This window comes from Astyanax mexicanus, unplaced genomic scaffold, assembly GCF_023375975.1.
Source record: "Astyanax mexicanus isolate ESR-SI-001 unplaced genomic scaffold, AstMex3_surface scaffold_44, whole genome shotgun sequence".
Taxonomy (NCBI): domain Eukaryota; kingdom Metazoa; phylum Chordata; class Actinopteri; order Characiformes; family Acestrorhamphidae; genus Astyanax; species Astyanax mexicanus.
This window is the reverse complement of record NW_026040054.1, coordinates 396,074-419,324: the sequence shown is the minus strand read 5'-3', so window position 1 is coordinate 419,324 and position 23,251 is coordinate 396,074. Positions and strand designations below refer to the sequence as shown.

Sequence of the window (23,251 nt, the reverse complement as noted above, 5' to 3'; positions counted from 1 at the left end):
TATGAAACTACACACTTTTACTGCAGTACAGATTTACACTCTCTACTAAATAATCAATCTCAAAAGCAGAAAAAACGTACTTTATACTGGGAGGCTATATCGTTAAATATAGGGAGTATAGGGAATGTTTTCTTCTGATTTTGAGCTGGACTTTTTAGCAGGGTCAACATTACTGGCTTTCAGGAGCCTAATCTTTAAATTCTTAACAATTAGCTATATTGTAGCGAAGCTGCTTTTATATTCTGTTCACTGTGAATTCACTGTTCTGTTCTGTTCTGTGCTGGGCTTGTGATTGGGGTAGGGGGAGGGGCAGAGCAGGAAAGCGCGTGTGTGTGTGTGAAGGGAGAGAGAGAGAGAGAGAGAGAGAAGAGCTGCCCGTGAGTGTAATATATTTCAGAAAATATATATAAATAACAAATATTGAAATATGTAACTAAATGTTGGGTTTATTATACGATATCGTATAATAAACCCAACATTTAGTTACATATTTCAATATTTGTTATTTATATATATTTTACAACACTTGTAAAAAAAACGGGAGACTTTTCTTATGTTATTTGTAATGTGATTTATATATATAAATCACATTACAAATAACATAATACAAAAAATAAGTATGAACTTCTGCAACATAGATATTACATTAAGAGCAAAATTAACATTAAAAAAATTACATTCAGAAGAAAGTATCAACTTCAATGTGCAATCAAATTGAAAATAAATAGCGTAACTGTAGTGCAAAACAAAAGGTCAAGAAACTAAAATAAATACATATAAATAAAACAAAGACACATCCATACGCTCACTGTTGTGGGTGCAGAACAAATTAAATCCAAACAGGATCATCATGATAAAGGTGGCCTTATGCCCTTTACTTCAGAAACTTTGTCTATTGGTTATGAATATGCTTGTTATACAACTATTATTACTAATAGTAATAATATTATAAAAAAATAACCACGATAACAATATTGTTGAATTACTGAGAGACTGACTGAGTGACGCGGTGAGTGACGCAACTTCCGGTCTGCGTACCTGCTTGCTGTTTGTTTAGCTCCTCTCTGTTTTAGCTATTTGTTTACGTTTTCTACTACTTATTAACTTTTAACCGTCTTATAACCTTCCTAAACTTATAAAATCCCTCAGGTAGCCATTATTTTTGTGTTATTTATCGATTTTTGCCGTTTTTTTGTGTGTTTTGTGCTTACTTCGATGTAATGGCGTGTGCGGAGGATCGTGCTCTCCTGACACTCAGCGAGGAGCTCGTCCGTCTGGATCAGCAGATCCACCGCCTGCTCGAGAGGCAGTCGGAGCTCCACAGGCAGAGGACGAGGCTGGAGGAATCCCGCGACGCCGCCTTCGCGGCCGTCTCCAACCCGGTGATGCCGGCGCGGCGGACCCCGGCGGTCGTTTGCTTCACCCCCGCTCCGGGAGGGGCCTGGGAGCGGCAGCGCGGCCGAGGAAAGCGGGTTTCCCCCCTACCTTCTCAGCCGGATTTTGCCTCCGCAAACCGGTTTGAGGTCCTCAGCTCGTCGCCGTCGCCTCCTTCACCTCCCCCAGCCCCGAGGAAAACAGATAAGGGCAGTACCCTCATTGTCGGAGATTCCATTGTTAGCCATTTAAAGGTGTCTAACGCTAAGAGTAATGCTGCAGTGTCGTGTTTTCCAGGAGCTCGGGTCCTGGACGTCGCCCGGCGGCTTCCTACGGTGGTTCGGCATCGCGGGGACCCCGGCACCGTCATCCTGCATGTGGGTACCAACGACACGTCCGCCCGGCGCAGTGAGGTCCTGAAGGAGCACTTTCGCACTCTTCTGGACACCGCTCGCAGACTGACCCGCGCCCGCCTCATCTCTGGTCCGATGCCCACCTACCGCCGCGGGAGCCAGCCGTTCAGCCGCCTCTACGCTCTCCACTGCTGGCTGCGGGACTGGTGCTCTGCTAGTGGAGTTGGCTACGTGGACAACTGGGAGAGTTTTCGGGAACGTCCAGCCCTCTTCCACCGAGACGGGCTTCACCCCAGCCGCCTGGGATCCACCGTCCTCTCTGGTAACATTGAGGCGGTGCTACGCCGGGACTGACTGGCCCTAACCAGTCATACCGGCCAGGTTAGTGGTCTAAGTAATGGGCAGTTTAGTAATATACATTGTTCTAATGAGTTATCTTGCCACTTTCCTGTGCATAAGGCTGTGAGTTTTAATTATGTGCCTTTTTCAGATACAAGTGCATTTTACCTGGTAGGATTGAGACTGTGTCTGTCCCCCGTGTCGCTCGAAACCGAAAAACTCAGAAAATCTGTTTTAATAATCTTATTAAAATTAAAACAACAGCATCCGTCTCTCAGAGTACCAGCAGCGTCCGTATGAAACTAGGGCTATTAAATATAAGATCGCTAGCACCAAAATCAGTTATTGTTAATGATATTATTACTGATAATCACCTTAATGCACTATGTCTGTGTGAAACCTGGATTAAACCTGATGAATATATCGCTTTAAATGAGTCTACCCCCCCAGGTTTTAGCTATTTCAGTTACCCACGCAGCTCTGGTCGTGGCGGTGGTGTTGCCACAATCTATGACTCAATGTTAGGTATATCTCAAAACTCACAATTGGATGCTAAGTCGTTTGAAGTTCTTAGTCTTAAAGTAGCAGGCCCGTCTCCTGCTTCCAAAACGCAGCATTCGTTTCTGCTTATAACACTGTATCGTCCTCCTGGACCATACTCAAATTTTATTAGTGAATTTGCTGACTTTCTAGCAGCAGTAATTCTTCTTTCTGATAAGATCATAATTGTTGGAGACTTTAATATCCACTTTGAAAAGGACCAGGATCCACTAAAAATTGCATTTAAATCAGTTTTAGATGCTCTAGGCTTTAAACAAAATGTAATTGGCCCCACTCACCGATGTAGTCATACATTAGACTTAGTTTTGACACTGGGTATTGAGGCTGAGAATATAGTTACTCTTTCTCAACATGACTCAATATCCGATCATTATCTAATTATGTTTGAAATAGTTTTTAATCAAAATATCCTCCTCCCGCCCCGCTATATCAGCAAGCGTAAAATAACAACCGCAATTGCTAATGAATTTGTAAATAAACTCCCCGACTTAACCATCTCCCTTCCGTCCTATGAGCATGATCTCGAGCACAAAACAGAAAATCTACAAACTGTGCTCCGCTCTAACCTTGACCGCGTAGCGCCGACAAAAATAAAACAAATCAGGGATAAAAAGCTAGCACCGTGGTATAATGACCACACACGTACATTAAAACAAACCGCTCGTAACTTTGAACGTAAATGGCGACACACAAAACTAGAATGTTTCCGGCTAGCATGGCAGCATAGTCTCACAGACTACAAAAAAGCCCTAATTAAAACAAAATCCCAGTATATTTCATCGCTTATTGAGAAAAATAGAGACAATCCTAGATTCCTTTTCACTACTGTGGCTAAACTCACCGGCAGTCAAAAACAAACTAGCTCCGTTATCCCTGTCGACATTAATAGTAATGATTTCATGAAGTTCTTTGATGATAAAATTAATAGCATTAGACAAAAAATTCAGTATCACCCCCAAAATTTACTTATAGATATCGATGAATGCTGCTCCAGCTCTGAGACACACCTAGAGTGTTTCAGCCCGGTTACAGAAAAAGATTTACTTAGTGTAATTAACTCATCAAAATCAACATCATGTATATTAGATCCAGTACCCACACAATTATTGAAACAGGCACTGCCAAAGGTGGGAAAATCATTACTAGAAATAGTAAATTCATCCCTTGCATGGGCTACGTACCCAATTCTCTTAACTTGGCGGTCATTAAGCCCATTATCAAAAAGCCAAATCTGGACCCCCGCGAGCTTGCTAATTATAGACCAATTTCTAATCTTTCCTTTATAGCCAAAATCCTAGAAAAAATTGTGTTTAACCAGCTGCGCTTGTATCTACAAAGTAATAGTATGCATGAGTTTTTTCAATCTGGATTTAGACAAAACCATAGTACTGAAACAACTCTACTTAGAGTAACTAATGATTTACTTTCAGCTCTTGATAGGGGCAGTAATGCCATCCTTGTACTGCTAGATGTAAGTGCTGCCTTTGACACCATAGATCACGCTATTCTACTTGATAGGTTAGAAAATCTTATAGGAATTAAAGGATCAGCCCTCACCTGGTTCAGATCTTATCTGAGAGATCGATTCCAGTGTGTTTACTTAAATAACGAATGCTCTTATCAGTCTAGAGTAAAATATGGTGTCCCTCAAGGATCAATCCTGACTCCATTACTCTTTACTCTTTATATGCTACCACTGGGTAAAATTATCCGTAGGCATGGTATTAACTTTCACTGCTATGCTGATGACACGCAACTTTACATATCTGCTAAACCCAACGAGGAGCTCTGTACAAATCAAATAACAGACTGTATTAAAGACATTAAAAATTGGATGACACACAACTTTCTCTTACTTAATTCTGATAAAACTGAGGTCCTTCTATTAGGTCCTAATATTGATAAACATAAATGTTAATACTGTAGACATAGACGGTCACTTAATTATACCTGGTAAAACTGTGAGAAACCTTGGGGTCATCTTTGACCCAATTCTTTCGTTTGATGCTCACATATGTAGCATAGTCAAAATTGCATTCTTCCACTTAAGAAATATAGCTAAAATCCGCAGTATACTCTCTCTGGAAGATGCTGAGAAGCTGGTACATGCATTCATAACCTCCAGGCTGGACTACTGCAACGCGTTGTTGGCTGGAAGTCCACATAAATTACTCCATAAACTCCAGCTAGTTCAGAATGCAGCCGCAAGAGTGCTTACCAGAGCTAGAAAGTTCGATCACATTACACCTATTCTTTCATCCCTACATTGGCTACCTGTTAGATTTCGTATAGATTATAAAATACTTCTCCTGACGTATAAATCCCTTAATGGTCTGGCCCCGCATTATCTACAGGAACTCCTTACTCCTTACAATCCGCCGCGTTCACTCCGCTCCCAAGACGCTGGCCTGTTATTAGTCCCGCGCATTAGAAAAAACTATGCAGGAGGAAGAGCGTTCTTTTATAAAGCTCCCCAACTTTGGAATAGCCTCCCTATTAATATACGGGACTCAGACACACTCTCAATCTTTAAATCTAGACTCAAAACATTTCTATTTGCTCAAGCTTTTGAGTAATGTCTCATTACAATTTTCTTCCTCTTACAGCTTATCCAGCAAATATAAACCCTGTCCTAATCATCTGCTTTCTCTTTCTCTCCCCATGTCCTGAGCTGCTGCTACCAGTGCCCATCCCACTCCAGCAGAGTTTTATAAAACCATTCTAACCCCTTTTTCTTCCCTCCCCTCTCTGTTCTCTATCTCTATCTTTCTCACATGTGCTGAGACGCCTGGCCGGCCGGTCTTCCTGGATGTGTCCGTCTGTGGTTCCAGCTTTCAGGAATCAGCCCTGTCCTTCTATTCATCAGAGTTATTACACAGCCCTTCTAACTCCTGCTTTTTTTTCTCTTCCTTTCCTTTCTGTTTTCTCTATCTATCTCTTTTACATGTATGGAGATGCCCTGTTCCTGATGTTCCCAGCCTGGCTCTCCACTGCCCGCTGTGTTGTTGTCCGGCTCTGCAACCCTGCACTGATTACCATTAACACACTCAGTATCTGTTTCTGTATTAGCCATAGCTCTATAGTTTGTGCCCATCACATTCTTATATTCATAAATTAGTACCTGTTATATTAGCCATAGTTCACATTAATTCTCTGTACTGTTTTGTTCTGTTATTTGTTTGTTGTTTGTTGTTTGTTTGTACTGAGCGGGTCAACCCGAGTAGGATGGGTTCCTCGGACTGAGTCTTGGTTCCTTCCAAGGTTTCTTCCTCTTAAAGGGAGTTTTTCCTTGCCACTGTGTCACCATAAAATTGGCATCTCTGTGGTGCTGCTCATAAGAGGCGTGGACCTGTTTTTCCTGTAAAGCGGCTTTGTGACAACCTTTGTTGTAAAAAGCGCTATATAAATTGAATTGAATTGAATTGAATTGAATTGAATATACGTTATTATTACTATTACCAGGCCTCAACCTTGTTTTTCTTTCTCGAGAGCGCCAGCCCTGATAACAGTTCAGTGAGTGACCGAATCACTGAGTGAACGAGAGCACCAGCCCTGATAACAGTTCAGTGAGTGAAGGAATCACTGAGCATTGAGCAAGTTTCCTCGCAATTAGAGTCTCCGCCACCAGATTCGCCGGTGATTCAGTGATTCACAGACCACACAGCAGTTCCCCTGCCGGCCTGTGGGGTCGCTGCTGAGCTTAACTACTGAACTGAGAAATTAACGAATCAGCTGGGGAAGTGATTGGATTCAGTTCGTTCACTCAAATGATTCATGAACGACACAACACTAATTTTTCGGCGTGGTTGCGGCCTACAGCAACCTGTGTTCTAAGTTGAGTCAATAAAGCGACTTAAACTGCCTACTCGGTCCTTCTTTCAGAGTCCAGGCGGACGCTACAATATATTTAAAACCCCTTCAGTCCAGTAACAGCTGTGTTTATTTGTTTTTTAAAGTCACTGGTTAGCACTGGTTGATCTCAGTTCATAATATTGCAGCAAATATCCAGCACAACAAACCCAGCTTTAAACCCAAACCATCGCTGTATAAACAGAGACAGAGGAGAAGTTTTCTTTCAGAAACAGCGAGGGTTACCTGCGTGTTTACTAATCCGTTACTCGTTCGTGCTGGCGTTAAGATCATTTGCACGTTAGGTGGATTTACAGGGCTAACGTGTATTTATCTTATTAATCTTTAGTGATAGCAGGTAAAATCTTGGCAATGAAAGCTATATGAGTCTCGTACTTCATGACGCAGATTAGTCCATTCATCATTAAATTATCATACAGTGCAAAGAACAAATGCTGTGTTCAGATGATGTGGTAAACTATTCATCTACATGTTGTTCTTTCTTAGCTATTCATGTGATTTTCTCTATCATTAACAGGGTGGTGAGCTTCCTGAGGGCTTTGAGGATAGTTATCCTGGTGCGTGTCTTTCGTCTGGCCTCTCAGAAGAAAGATCTGGAGAAGGTCACTAGAAGAAAGGTGAGGATCTAAATGGATGCTGGCCATCATTCTTTTATTTTAATTAAATTATATCAATTATTCATATAGATTCTAATGAAATGTTAAACTTAATTACAGTTTGATTATTTCATCATGATTCAGAGAGAATTAAATAAAAAAAATTAAACATTTTGATGTATTTAGAAATAGGTTGGAAAATTATTAAAATCCATCAAAACCTTTTAAAATACACCCAAGTTACTGTTTGTATGCTGATTTGTGGCATTTGTGAATCTTGCAGGTATCTGAGAACAAAAGGCGGTAACAAAAAGGATGGATTTGATTTGGATCTCACCTATGTCACAGGTTGGGATGCTTTACCTAATTATGTAATCTTATTTGAATCTAGATTTTCTGCTTATGGTTTGGGATCCAATAGTTAATAATGTTTGTTGCCATGTCTTTTCCCTCACCTGGAAAGCAGGCACTCTACAGAAATCCCATAAAAGTAAGCTTAACAATTAAGAAAATAAAATAAAACTGAAAAGTCTGTAGAAGGCAATTATTTTAGCTGAATTATTGATTTAAACAGATTTTTATGTAACAATGTTACAATTTGCTGTATTTAGGAAGCTGCCATATTTCTGGACACAAAGCATCCCGATCATTACAGAGTTTACAATCTCTGCAGTAAGTTAGATCATATAATATTATATTATATTGCTGGAGACACTCAATAAATGAGTGGTGCTGAGCATAGCTTTGGTCTTGTTTCAGGTCAAAAAGGCTACGATCCACTGTTCTTCCATTACAGAGTGCAACGAGTGATGATTGACGACCATAACGTACCGTCATTAGAGTAAGTAATGAGCAGCACTTTACTCAAATGCTTCTTCTGCCGTTAACGTTGTGTTCCATTTAGCTTTTATGTTGGATGTTGGAGCTGGGAATAACTTCACACCTGAGTCGACAACGTTCTGTTAAAATAACTGTACAAAATATGTCGAAAAAATGTCTTACCCTATAAGTGAAACTTGCACCTGTACATAACTAGCTATTTTTGAGGTGTATATGAAGCACTGTGGAACAGGGTCATGAAAAACCTGGAAAAGTCAAGGAACTTGAAAATAGTCATTTTCAGGCCTGGATAAGTTTTGGAAAAAAACAAAAAAAAAAAACAAAGTCAAAGTCAAATTTACTCTTTGTGATCTTTGTGTTTCCATTTATCGACTCTGTTTATCGACTCTGTTTATCGACTGAGAAAAGCTATTTAAAAAATAATTTGATAACTTGATTGGAGTTTCAGATGGAATATAACTGTAAATTCACAGAGAAAAATCTAGGTGTTTAGGCTGTAATTAAGCTCTTGCTCTCTTCCACTCTTTGGGAAGCATATTGGTTATATATGCAAGTAAATTACCAGTAATGGTGACAAGAAGGCAACATTTAAACAGATGCATTTAAAAGCTGTTAAAAAATAAAGAATCTACACAATATAGACACAACCTAAACATATTCCCTGACAGCCAGATATATGCCAAATTAGTTTATTTAAAAATTGATTCTGTTCAAAGTTTTAAACAGAAGATTCTATATCATGTTTGATGAAAGTGTGAAATACTGTTTACAGGTTAAACATTAGAAATGTTTACCAAATGTTTATGGGCCTGAGCTGATTAATACATCAGTGCAGAGTGAAGTAATTTAGCCCTACATTATGGAGCGCTCAGAATTTGACACATTTTATTATTGAAGATTGTGTCTTAGCATTGCTTAAATAAATGTTTTTTTTTAATTATTTAAATATATTTAATGTAAATATAGGCCTACTATAATCAGTTTTGATATACATTCTTGTCTACTCTGATGTTTTAAACACGCTATGGTCATTAAAATGTGCTGCGAAAGCATAGAAAAGGCACAGAAAATAATTTAAATTTATATGTTAACACTATTTGTAATCTTCATGTGTATACATATTTTACCCTTGTTTTCTTTTTTTCCAGAGGGAATTATAAAATAAGCTAAAGACTTTCATGTTTACTACAACTTAATTATTAATCATGTACCAGTGTTTTATAGCAAATGTAACCAAAAAATGTCCCACATTATATGTCCCAGGTTATAATTTTTTGCATTGTCAGCGATACCAGACGCACATTCACACACACAATGGAAACATGAACAGCTAGACGTGCTAATGAAACGTAAAATACTACTGCTTTTACTACTGTTGATGTTTGGTGCAGCCATCTTGCGTTCTGAACTTGTGGGTTTATTCCAGTTGAAATGTTCTACTTAGAACTTGGAAATTTCCAGTTCTGAATTCCTACTTCAGATGGAATGCAGTATAAGGATTCACATTAGAGCTCGACCCAACCTGCCCCATACACTGTCATTTTGAGCCAAAGCCCGAATTAAACCTGACCTTTTTTGAGTAAGTAGAGCATTAAAACTGAGCTTTTAAAAAACATTTTCGTTCTGTTTAGAATGAGTGAAGAATGAATAAGACCTATTATTTAAGAAAAATATTATTAATTATTAGGAACAGATCTCCAAAAGATTATAACATGAACAATGCAAACAATGATCCAAAGGCCTAAACATTAGGCTACAACAATGTCTGAATGACTTTCCTCTAATCTAGTATAATATAACATGGTTTAAGAAAAGAAAATAAATTCTTTTATAATTTTATTTATATTTTTTTCCCATTTTCTCCCCAATTTACACAGCCAACCCACTCGTTAGGACTCCCCCTATCACTAGTAATGCCCCAACACACCAGGAGGATGAAGACTAGCACACTCTTTCTCCGATACATGTGAAGTCAGCCACCGCTTCTTTTCGAGCTGCTGCTGATGCAGCATTGCCAAGCAGCCAGCACATTTGGAGGAAAGCGCAGCGGCAGGTGAAGTGCGTAATATGGACAGTGTGCACTTTGCACTTGTGCAACTTTTTTTTAAAAACAGTTTGATTTGTTTCTGCTATATTTTGATTCATAGCTTTATATAAAATGAAAATAACTTATAACTATATTATTTTCTTTAGCCCGAGGAACCTGAGGAAAGTGGTGGGAAATCTCGAGCCAGGTCAGACCTTGGGTTGGGTTTGGGCAGAGAACCTAAGCTCTTATTCACATATTGAACTTTGTGTTATTGTGTTCTCAGTGACATGTTGAACTACACTGCCAGTTTGAGGGAATGTCATTGCCATCCACTGCAAAGGAGGCAAAGGTGATGCTGAAGTTTTCACTGATTTAAAGACATCATCAATGTTTTCTATATGTATTTGATTTGATTTTTAGGTTAACCCATCACCATAGTTGTTCAGCTGAATGTCTAAAGCCATATCCAAACTGGATTCACTTATTCATTTTAGCTGAGCAGGGTTTTTTTTCACGGGTACGATGGTGTGTACATGGTTGATTGACAGCGTTTAGTTTGAGAGTGCGCAGGTACTGTATTTCTCCTGAGGTGAGGTGAATGTGTATGTATATATTCAGTGTGTCAGAACTGCTCCTTTAGTTTCTGCTGTGCTCAGTTGAAGACTGAGACCATGTAGTTAAACATACAGCTCTGGGGAAAAAAATGGTTTTCATGCATCTTGGCATGTTCTCCTCCACCAGTCTTGCACACTGCTTTTGGATAAGTTTATGCCATTCCTGGTGCAAAAATTCAAGCAGTTCAGTTTGGTTTGATGGCTTGAGATTATCCATCTTCCTCTTGATTATATTCCAGAGGTTTTCAATGAGATTTTTAAGTGGTTTCTTTTTTTCCCAGAGCTGTATGTCTGCACTCTCCTACAAAAGTATTGAAACACTGAGGCCAATTGATTTTTTTTTTTCTTCTGCTCTAGTGAAAACATTTTGGTGTAACAAAAATATAATTTAAAGATGAATATTGAAGACAAATTGGTAAGTTCGGACAAAAGCTGAATTGTTGACCTTTTGTCTCCTATTCATCTTTTAATGTCAAACCCAATTTGTTTTCAGTCTAAAGCAGAAATAAAGAAATGAGACTGACTTATCAAGTACTTTTGGGGGGCAGTGTATGTTTAGGGGCTGTTTCCTGTGTAGTTCCAATTAAAATCTGCAGTCAGTCTGCTCCTTTCAGAGTGACTGCACTGTTATGTGTATTGGTTATGTAATTTAATGCTCCTGGGCATTGCTGTGTTTGTTGTGCAGGTGTGGGAAAGGGCAATGGCAGTGATCTGAAGGTGCGGATCATAGTGAAAAGAGAGCAGGTGTTCCAGTGTGTCTGTGCCACGCAGACGAACTGTAGGGTAAGCTAACTTTTAAAGGTTTTCTACAGTATAAAACTGTATTTACTTCCTCATAGTCAAATGACAAGAGTAGTTTCAGTACAAAAAAGTGAAAAACTGTGAACCTTAAACACAGTGGTTTCCTAATTAAAACCAGAGCTATATGGCATATCCAGAACAGACATGTGAAGTGGGCTAATCCCACAACCCCTAAATGATTTAGTAGTTTAGGGTGATTTCACACCTACTTTTTTTATTTGTCAAAATAAACTGTTCATATTTACGTGTAGTGCTGTTTGTTTGGACATGGATGAGTACAGTAATCACAACTGCAATGAGACTGCTGAGAACTGTTGGTCTGAACTCTGAATTGGTTGGTTTGTGATGAGAACATGATCTGACCTTGATCCAACCCATCTGTCAAGCATACTCAGTTTTAAGATGTGGAGTCAGTCAAATGAACACATGCCACCTCTGCTGTTGTTCCATGTTAAACTGCACAGAAATCTGTTTACTTTCTTGCTCCCAGCCAAGACAGCTCTGACCAACAACCAAAGAGATTACAAAGATTGTTGTGACTCATTTTGGTGAGCTTGAATTTTATCCTCTGTTAAAACAACAAACCATGAGGGAAATGCTCCAAGAGAATCAATTAATTACCTGACTTGGACCAGAGCAAACAAACTATAGTGTGAAAAAACAGCCTTACATACACTATTAAAAGATTTTGTACATACATACACTAGTGAAAGCGTTTGTGAATCGGTATCATCTTAACCCCAAATCATATTTTAAATATGTACTAAAGAACAACTTTTAAATATTCAATAAGCTCATAATATTGAACCTTTAAAGACAGTAGCAGCCCACTAAAACATAAATCACATTGTAATTGTTGGGAAAGGTCTTTCAGATGTTTGTCTTATGTTCCTTTGTGTTTATTTTACTGTTCGCTCATATACTGTGTTCTCATATTTTACCAGCTGTTCCCAGATACTGAAAACAATGCCGTGGTGATCAGCTTTCAGGAAGGGCCAGTGGTTTGTGGTGATGTTAAGGTCATGTTTGAATCCAGGGCTGTAAGTTCCCAATCTATTGTAACGTAAGAATGATTTTATGGACATCGTTTTTTTCCAGTTGTTGGGCAAAATGTTTTTTCTCTATTGTTCTCTATGCCCAGGGTCTTCCAAAGGGGTATGAGGACTATCCTTTCTATTTCTGGTTCAACACTTCATTTGTAGAGAACAACAGGTGAGGTTTTTGCTGTCCATTGTCCTCAGAGGCAGACACTGGCTTTGTTTACCCACCAGACCACTCTGGTTTTAGATTTTATATATAAAAATGCCAGGCCACTTAATTCATTAATTAGAATATTTTGATATTTTGTCCCCTCTCAGTTTAGTAAACATTACTGCTTTCAATGTAAAAGGAAAAATCATATGGACTGCTGCTTGAATGCAATCTATAATGCTTTGGTCCCAAAACAGGCTCTATCTGTCAAGGGAGGAACTGGACAACCCACGTAAGTCCAAAACCTGGGACATCTACAAGGAGGACTTTGGTGTGACCGTGTCTTTCAGTGACCCTGCACTTATGTAGCAGACGACACTTGCTTGTGTATCTCAACTAAAACCCTTAAGCCCTGCACAAGGTCTAAATCTTTGCTCTAATGTCGGTTTTCACACACTTATAAAAGGTGAGTGATGTTCAGGGATTGGATTCGGGCATATTGTGCCCCTAAAGCTATAGCTATATAACCTCAACTTTATGTCCATCCCCCATCTTCACTGTAAGAGCTTTTTACTGAGCCGTGCATACATCACAATATTATGCATTTGTTTGTCAAATGTTTTTTTGTCTTTAAATGAAGACAAATGTTTGTGTCAGTTTAGCATATTATGCTTCCAAAATGTAAATCTTACTCTTTAAGCTTGAGTGTACATCAAATAAAGCAATCGAGGCTGCCACTGTGAAATGGTCAATGGTTATGTGTGCAGAAACATTTTTTTGTAGTACACATGTATTGAAATAAATACAAATGTCTCTGTAACACTTGTCTGTCTCTTTTTTGAATTAACAACTGATCTGGGTTGCTGAATTTCTGCAATTGTTTTTAAGGATAGATCTGAGTGACTTGTTTTTTTAGAAGTAAAAAGTCTGGTCTTACAGGTGGGCATGCAACTCTAAACTCTTTAGAATCAGCAGTTTTAGAGGTGACCTTTTTCAGAAGCGCTGTCAGTGCCATTCTCATATAAAAGGCTTAAAATCAAATCTCAAATGTGCAGCTTTTATAATAGTAAATAAAATAATGTACTATGTAATTGTGTAGAACACAAACTGTATAAACACAAAATTTAATTCTAGAATTGATATACACTATCTGCTGCTGTCAGTACAAATGGATGGCTGGATCAAAAATCAGAGGGAAAATATTAAACTGGGGATTCACAAAAATGCTTTTTCTTAAGTTCTTAAGTTTATACTTAACTTAAGAGGTCTGTTTTGGTTATTTTTCTTAATGTTTATTTTGTACCAAAAAAATGGAATAATAATATATATATACCTTTTATGATACACTCACATTTCAGTGCTTGGTTTGACTCTGTTTTTTTATTTTCCTAATGTTTTCTTAAGCCGTCACATCAGTGTATCAGCACTGGCATTCAGAGCCCCTTATTCACCATCGTACTCCATTGGACATTTCAGGGACAACAGCCTTTTTTGCCCAATTATAAACACTCTTCTTGTAAAAGTTATCCAGACATAGGTAAAAAAAAAAAAAAAAACAACAGTTGAACTATAAAGTATTGAAAGACTAGGATACTAAAAGCCAGTAATGTTAGCCCTGCTTTATTTGTCTCACTATCTTTATATATCAGTTGCTTTAAACATTATAATGTTAAGCATAATTTTATTTATAAATTTAAATAGAACAAAACATAAATGTTGTTTTAATAAACGTTAGCAATAAATAATCTCAAAATAACACATCTAAAATACAGCAGACTAATAGTTTAAACCATTAAACCCAGCCTTTCATTGAGCTGAGAGAAAATTAAGTGTGCTGTTCAATTTCCAACGTTAAGAAATGGGTTAGACAAGCTATACTAATGCACCATCCATCATCTCAGCAGCTGTTCAGCTGTGACTTTTGGAAGAAACCAAAGTCCATGGAAAAGAGCGGGGGGGGGGGGATGTCTGAGATTTAATATAACAATATTATTTTAATATAACTGTGCATAGTTAATTATTACACTTACTCTGAATTACATAAGAGTGCTAGTAAAATATAAAATAATAAAAAAAAAAAATATATATATATATATAAACATTTCGGGCACCGTAGCCCCCACACCTAGTTTTGAATGGTCGTGTCTCCCCTGATTCAGTCAGTAAGAACAAGACGGTCGCCCTTTTCTTCGGGGATCTTCAGGGAGTTTGCAGGAGGTGTAATTTAGGGGGAACAATCATTAATGTTGGGTTAAATAATCTAGTGTTTTTTCACTCTGGTGCTGAAGGTCCGCTGCGCTGCTCTTTACTGTTTTCATTAAAAGCCCCTCAGTCTTAAAACAGCGGCAGTAAAACAGGCGGAGCGGTGGGCCTCCAGCAGCAGTAGTGATAGATACTGCCGGTGTAGAGTGGAGCAGCGCGAAGGGAGCTCTTTCAGTCCCGGTGAGTAATTTAGCTAGCTGGCTCTCTGTGAAGCGCGGTCTTATTATAATACCTAACTACAGCGTGGTGACACTATTTAAACTGAAGCGTGTTAATGGCGAATAACGCTGTAAGATAGCTAAGGCTAGCGAGCTACGGTGGAGCTGGCTAAGCTAATTAGCTTAGCCAGCTCCACCGTAGCTCGCTAGCCTTAGCTTCAGTTAGCCCGATTACCTGCAGCAGCTGCCCGTTCAGAAAAAAAAAAAACACAACCAGCGCTATTTAAGAGCTGCTTTACGAGCTTCTCTCCCAGCATAGGGTGTGTTTTTCTCAATCAGCAGCTGCTTTTAAACCACGCTGTAGTTTAGTAATAAGATCGCGCTTCACCGAGAGTGGAAACAGCCAGTTAAATTACCTAACAGGGCTGAAAGAGCTCCTCTGTTCTCCGGTCTAATTCGGTCTAAATAAACCCAAACACCTTTGGTTTATTTAGATTTAAGTTAGCAGTTTGTTCTCTCTAGACAAAAAACGAAAATAAGAATTAAAAATAAAAAAAAAATGAAAAATAAAAAACAATAAAATAAGGGGGGCGCAGTCTGCGCATGCGCCAGATTTTGCGGCCGCGCGTGCGCAGTAGACCGATTTTTTTGCGGTCTTCTGCGCATGCGCGGGCGCAAAATCTGGCGCATGCGCAGTGAACCGATTTTTTGCGGTCTTGTGCGCATGCGCGGCCGCAAAATCTGGCGCATGCGCAGTGGACCGATTTTTTGCGGTCTTCTGCGCATGCGCCAGATTTTGCGGCCGCGCATGCGCAGTGGACCGATTTTTTGCGGTCTTCTGCGCATGCGCGACCGCAAAATCTGGCGCATGCGCAGTGGACCGAATTTTTGCGGTCTTCTGCGCATGCGCGACCGCAAAATCTGGCGCATGCGCAGTGGACCGAATTTTTTGCGGTCTTCTGCGCATGCGCGGCCGCAAAATCTGGCGCATGCGCAGTGGACCGATTTTTTTGCGGTCTTCTGCGCATGCGCGGCCGCAAAATCTGGCGCATGCGCAGTGGACCGAATTTTTTGCGGTCTTCTGCGCATGCGCGGCCGCAAAATCTGGCGCATGCGCAGTGGACCGAATTTTTTGCGGTCTTCTGCGCATGCGCGGCCGCAAAATCTGGCGCATGCGCAGACTGCGCCCCCCTTATTTTATTGTTTTTTATTTTTCATTTTTTTTCTTTTTTTTATTCTTATTTTCGTTTTTTGTCTAGAGAGAACAAACTGCTAACTTAAATCTAAATAAACCAAAGGTGTTTGGGTTTATTTAGACCGAATTAGACCGGAGAACAGAGGAGCTCTTTCAGCCCTGTTAGGTAATTTAACTGGCTGTTTCCACTCTCGGTGAAGCGCGATCTTATTACTAAACTACAGCGTGGTTTAAAAGCAGCTGCTGATTGAGAAAAACACACCCTATGCTGGGAGAGAAGCTCGTAAAGCAGCTCTTAAATAGCGCTGGTTGTGTTTTTTTTTTTCTGAACGGGCAGCTGCTGCAGGTAATCGGGCTAACTGAAGCTAAGGCTAGCGAGCTACGGTGGAGCTGGCTAAGCTAATTAGCTTAGCCAGCTCCACCGTAGCTCGCTAGCCTTAGCTATCTTACAGCGTTATTCGCCATTAACACGCTTCAGTTTAAATAGTGTCACCACGCTGTAGTTAGGTATTATAATAAGACCGCGCTTCACAGAGAGCCAGCTAGCTAAATTACTCACCGGGACTGAAAGAGCTCCCTTCGCGCTGCTCCACTCTACACCGGCAGTATCTATCACTACTGCTGCTGGAGGCCCACCGCTCCGCCTGTTTTACTGCCGCTGTTTTAAGACTGAGGGGCTTTTAATGAAAACAGTAAAGAGCAGCGCAGCGGACCTTCAGCACCAGAGTGAAAAAACACTAGATTATTTAACCCAACATTAATGATTGTTCCCCCTAAATTACACCTCCTGCAAACTCCCTGAAGATCCCCGAAGAAAAGGGCGACCGTCTTGTTCTTACTGACTGAATCAGGGGAGACACGACCATTCAAAACTAGGTGTGGGGGCTACGGTGCCCGAAATGTTTATATATATATATTTTTTTTTTTTATTATTTTATATTTTACTAGCACTCTTATGTAATTCAGAGTAAGTGTAATAATTAACTATGCACAGTTATATTAAAATAATATTGTTATATTAAATCTCAGACATCCCCCCCCCCCCGCTCTTTTCCATGGACTTTGGTTTCTTCCAAAAGTCACAGCTGAACAGCTGCTGAGATGATGGATGGTGCATTAGTATAGCTTGTCTAACCCATTTCTTAACGTTGGAAATTGAACAGCACACTTAATTTTCTCTCAGCTCAATGAAAGGCTGGGTTTAATGGTTTAAACTATTAGTCTGCTGTATTTTAGATGTGTTATTTTGAGATTATTTATTGCTAACGTTTATTAAAACAACATTTATGTTTTGTTCTATTTAAATTTATAAATAAAATTATGCTTAACATTATAATGTTTAAAGCAACTGATATATAAAGATAGTGAGACAAATAAAGCAGGGCTAACATTACTGGCTTTTAGTATCCTAGTCTTTCAATACTTTATAGTTCTACTGTTGTTTTTTTTTTTTTTTTTACCTATGTCTGGATAACTTTTACAAGAAGAGTGTTTATAATTGGGCAAAAAAGGCTGTTGTCCCTGAAATGTCCAATGGAGTACGATGGTGAATAAGGGGCTCTGAATGCCAGTGCTGATACACTGATGTGACGGCTTAAGAAAACATTAGGAAAATAAAAAAACAGAGTCAAACCAAGCACTGAAATGTGAGTGTATCATAAAAGGTATATATATTATTATTCCATTTTTTTGGTACAAAATAAACATTAAGAAAAATAACCAAAACAGACCTCTTAAGTTAAGTATAAACTTAAGAACTTAAGAAAAAGCATTTTTGTGAATCCCCAGTTTAATATTTTCCCTCTGATTTTTGATCCAGCCATCCATTTGTACTGACAGCAGCAGATAGTGTATATCAATTCTAGAATTAAATTTTGTGTTTATACAGTTTGTGTTCTACACAATTACATAGTACATTATTTTATTTACTATTATAAGCTGCACATTTGAGATTTGATTTTAAGCCTTTTATATGAGAATGGCACTGACAGCGCTTCTGAAAAAGGTCACCTCTAAAACTGCTGATTCTAAAGAGTTTAGAGTTGCATGCCCACCTGTAAGACCAGACTTTTTACTTCTAAAAAAACAAGTCACTCAGATCTATCCTTAAAAACAATTGCAGAAATTCAGCAACCCAGATCAGTTGTTAATTCAAAAAAGAGACAGACAAGTGTTACAGAGACATTTGTATTTATTTCAATACATGTGTACTACAAAAAAATGTTTCTGCACACATAACCATTGACCATTTCACAGTGGCAGCCTCGATTGCTTTATTTGATGTACACTCAAGCTTAAAGAGTAAGATTTACATTTTGGAAGCATAATATGCTAAACTGACACAAACATTTGTCTTCATTTAAAGACAAAAAAACATTTGACAAACAAATGCATAATATTGTGATGTATGCACGGCTCAGTAAAAAGCTCTTACAGTGAAGATGGGGGATGGACATAAAGTTGAGGTTATATAGCTATAGCTTTAGGGGCACAATATGCCCGAATCCAATCCCTGAACATCACTCACCTTTTATAAGTGTGTGAAAACCGACATTAGAGCAAAGATTTAGACCTTGTGCAGGGCTTAAGGGTTTTAGTTGAGATACACAAGCAAGTGTCGTCTGCTACATAAGTGCAGGGTCACTGAAAGACACGGTCACACCAAAGTCCTCCTTGTAGATGTCCCAGGTTTTGGACTTACGTGGGTTGTCCAGTTCCTCCCTTGACAGATAGAGCCTGTTTTGGGACCAAAGCATTATAGATTGCATTCAAGCAGCAGTCCATATGATTTTTCCTTTTACATTGAAAGCAGTAATGTTTACTAAACTGAGAGGGGACAAAATATCAAAATATTCTAATTAATGAATTAAGTGGCCTGGCATTTTTATATATAAAATCTAAAACCAGAGTGGTCTGGTGGGTAAACAAAGCCAGTGTCTGCCTCTGAGGACAATGGACAGCAAAAACCTCACCTGTTGTTCTCTACAAATGAAGTGTTGAACCAGAAATAGAAAGGATAGTCCTCATACCCCTTTGGAAGACCCTGGGCATAGAGAACAATAGAGAAAAAACATTTTGCCCAACAACTGGAAAAAAACGATGTCCATAAAATCATTCTTACGTTACAATAGATTGGGAACTTACAGCCCTGGATTCAAACATGACCTTAACATCACCACAAACCACTGGCCCTTCCTGAAAGCTGATCACCACGGCATTGTTTTCAGTATCTGGGAACAGCTGGTAAAATATGAGAACACAGTATATGAGCGAACAGTAAAATAAACACAAAGGAACATAAGACAAACATCTGAAAGACCTTTCCCAACAATTACAATGTGATTTATGTTTTAGTGGGCTGCTACTGTCTTTAAAGGTTCAATATTATGAGCTTATTGAATATTTAAAAGTTGTTCTTTAGTACATATTTAAAATATGATTTGGGGTTAAGATGATACCGATTCACAAACGCTTTCACTAGTGTATGTATGTACAAAATCTTTTAATAGTGTATGTAAGGCTGTTTTTTCACACTATAGTTTGTTTGCTCTGGTCCAAGTCAGGTAATTAATTGATTCTCTTGGAGCATTTCCCTCATGGTTTGTTGTTTTAACAGAGGATAAAATTCAAGCTCACCAAAATGAGTCACAACAATCTTTGTAATCTCTTTGGTTGTTGGTCAGAGCTGTCTTGGCTGGGAGCAAGAAAGTAAACAGATTTCTGTGCAGTTTAACATGGAACAACAGCAGAGGTGGCATGTGTTCATTTGACTGACTCCACATCTTAAAACTGAGTATGCTTGACAGATGGGTTGGATCAAGGTCAGATCATGTTCTCATCACAAACCAACCAATTCAGAGTTCAGACCAACAGTTCTCAGCAGTCTCATTGCAGTTGTGATTACTGTACTCATCCATGTCCAAACAAACAGCACTACACGTAAATATGAACAGTTTATTTTGACAAATAAAAAAAGTAGGTGTGAAATCACCCTAAACTACTAAATCATTTAGGGGTTGTGGGATTAGCCCACTTCACATGTCTGTTCTGGATATGCCATATAGCTCTGGTTTTAATTAGGAAACCACTGTGTTTAAGGTTCACAGTTTTTCACTTTTTTGTACTGAAACTACTCTTGTCATTTGACTATGAGGAAGTAAATACAGTTTTATACTGTAGAAAACCTTTAAAAGTTAGCTTACCCTACAGTTCGTCTGCGTGGCACAGACACACTGGAACACCTGCTCTCTTTTCACTATGATCCGCACCTTCAGATCACTGCCATTGCCCTTTCCCACACCTGCACAACAAACACAGCAATGCCCAGGAGCATTAAATTACATAACCAATACACATAACAGTGCAGTCACTCTGAAAGGAGCAGACTGACTGCAGATTTTAATTGGAACTACACAGGAAACAGCCCCTAAACATACACTGCCCCCCAAAAGTACTTGATAAGTCAGTCTCATTTCTTTATTTCTGCTTTAGACTGAAAACAAATTGGGTTTGACATTAAAAGATGAATAGGAGACAAAAGGTCAACAATTCAGCTTTTGTCCGAACTTACCAATTTGTCTTCAATATTCATCTTTAAATTATATTTTTGTTACACCAAAATGTTTTCACTAGAGCAGAAGAAAAAAAAAAATCAATTGGCCTCAGTGTTTCAATACTTTTGTAGGAGAGTGCAGACATACAGCTCTGGGAAAAAAAGAAACCACTTAAAAATCTCATTGAAAACCTCTGGAATATAATCAAGAGGAAGATGGATAATCTCAAGCCATCAAACCAAACTGAACTGCTTGAATTTTTGCACCAGGAATGGCATAAACTTATCCAAAAGCAGTGTGTAAGACTGGTGGAGGAGAACATGCCAAGATGCATGAAAACCATTTTTTTCCCCAGAGCTGTATGTTTAACTACATGGTCTCAGTCTTCAACTGAGCACAGCAGAAACTAAAGGAGCAGTTCTGACACACTGAATATATACATACACATTCACCTCACCTCAGGAGAAATACAGTACCTGCGCACTCTCAAACTAAACGCTGTCAATCAACCATGTACACACCATCGTACCCGTGAAAAAAAACCCTGCTCAGCTAAAATGAATAAGTGAATCCAGTTTGGATATGGCTTTAGACATTCAGCTGAACAACTATGGTGATGGGTTAACCTAAAAATCAAATCAAATACATATAGAAAACATTGATGATGTCTTTAAATCAGTGAAAACTTCAGCATCACCTTTGCCTCCTTTGCAGTGGATGGCAATGACATTCCCTCAAACTGGCAGTGTAGTTCAACATGTCACTGAGAACACAATAACACAAAGTTCAATATGTGAATAAGAGCTTAGGTTCTCTGCCCAAACCCAACCCAAGGTCTGACCTGGCTCGAGATTTCCCACCACTTTCCTCAGGTTCCTCGGGCTAAAGAAAATAATATAGTTATAAGTTATTTTCATTTTATATAAAGCTATGAATCAAAATATAGCAGAAACAAATCAAACTGTTTTTAAAAAAAAGTTGCACAAGTGCAAAGTGCACACTGTCCATATTACGCACTTCACCTGCCGCTGCGCTTTCCTCCAAATGTGCTGGCTGCTTGGCAATGCTGCATCAGCAGCAGCTCGAAAAGAAGCGGTGGCTGACTTCACATGTATCGGAGAAAGAGTGTGCTAGTCTTCATCCTCCTGGTGTGTTGGGGCATTACTAGTGATAGGGGGAGTCCTAACGAGTGGGTTGGCTGTGTAAATTGGGGAGAAAATGGGAAAAAAATATAAATAAAATTATAAAAGAATTTATTTTCTTTTCTTAAACCATGTTATATTATACTAGATTAGAGGAAAGTCATTCAGACATTGTTGTAGCCTAATGTTTAGGCCTTTGGATCATTGTTTGCATTGTTCATGTTATAATCTTTTGGAGATCTGTTCCTAATAATTAATAATATTTTTCTTAAATAATAGGTCTTATTCATTCTTCACTCATTCTAAACAGAACGAAAATGTTTTTTAAAAGCTCAGTTTTAATGCTCTACTTACTCAAAAAAGGTCAGGTTTAATTCGGGCTTTGGCTCAAAATGACAGTGTATGGGGCAGGTTGGGTCGAGCTCTAATGTGAATCCTTATACTGCATTCCATCTGAAGTAGGAATTCAGAACTGGAAATTTCCAAGTTCTAAGTAGAACATTTCAACTGGAATAAACCCACAAGTTCAGAACGCAAGATGGCTGCACCAAACATCAACAGTAGTAAAAGCAGTAGTATTTTACGTTTCATTAGCACGTCTAGCTGTTCATGTTTCCATTGTGTGTGTGAATGTGCGTCTGGTATCGCTGACAATGCAAAAAATTATAACCTGGGACATATAATGTGGGACATTTTTTGGTTACATTTGCTATAAAACACTGGTACATGATTAATAATTAAGTTGTAGTAAACATGAAAGTCTTTAGCTTATTTTATAATTCCCTCTGGAAAAAAAGAAAACAAGGGTAAAATATGTATACACATGAAGATTACAAATAGTGTTAACCTATAAATTTAAATTATTTTCTGTGCCTTTTCTATGCTTTCGCAGCACATTTTAATGACCATAGCGTGTTTAAAACATCAGAGTAGACAAGAATGTATATCAAAACTGATTATAGTAGGCCTATATTTACATGAAATATATTTAAATAATTAAAAAAAAAACATTTATTTAAGCAATGCTAAGACACAATCTTCAATAATAAAATGTGTCAAATTCTGAGCGCTCCATAATGTAGGGCTAAATTACTTCACTCTGCACTGATGTATTAATCAGCTCAGGCCCATAAACATTTGGTAAACATTTCTAATGTTTAACCTGTAAACAGTATTTCACACTTTCATCAAACATGATATAGAATCTTCTGTTTAAAACTTTGAACAGAATCAATTTTTAAATAAACTAATTTGGCATATATCTGGCTGTCAGGGAATATGTTTAGGTTGTGTCTATATTGTGTAGATTCTTTATTTTTTAACAGCTTTTAAATGCATCTGTTTAAATGTTGCCTTCTTGTCACCATTACTGG

At 38.5% G+C, this 23,251-nt stretch overlaps 1 protein-coding gene across 10 annotated transcripts in view; it reads left to right on the top strand.

Moving 5' to 3' along the window:
• Positions 1-13,367, top strand: part of LOC125795227 (deleted in malignant brain tumors 1 protein-like) — a 36,515-nt gene extending 23,148 nt beyond the window's left edge. The window contains exons 16-26 of one of the 10 annotated variants that reach the window (XM_049473716.1): positions 7,015-7,114; positions 7,377-7,441; positions 7,560-7,583; positions 7,705-7,765; positions 7,853-7,934; positions 9,811-9,986; positions 10,127-10,167; positions 10,246-11,359; positions 12,322-12,417; positions 12,519-12,589; positions 12,826-13,367. The gene's annotated coding sequence lies outside the window, so the exon portion shown is untranslated. Of the gene's footprint in view, positions 1-7,014; positions 7,115-7,376; positions 7,443-7,556; positions 7,584-7,704; positions 7,766-7,852; positions 7,935-9,810; positions 11,360-12,321; positions 12,418-12,518; positions 12,590-12,825 lie in introns of those variants that run through there. The other 9 variants (XM_049473714.1, XM_049473715.1, XM_049473713.1 and 6 more) reach the window with 9 other exon arrangements.
• Positions 13,368-23,251: the final 9,884 nt, after the last annotated feature.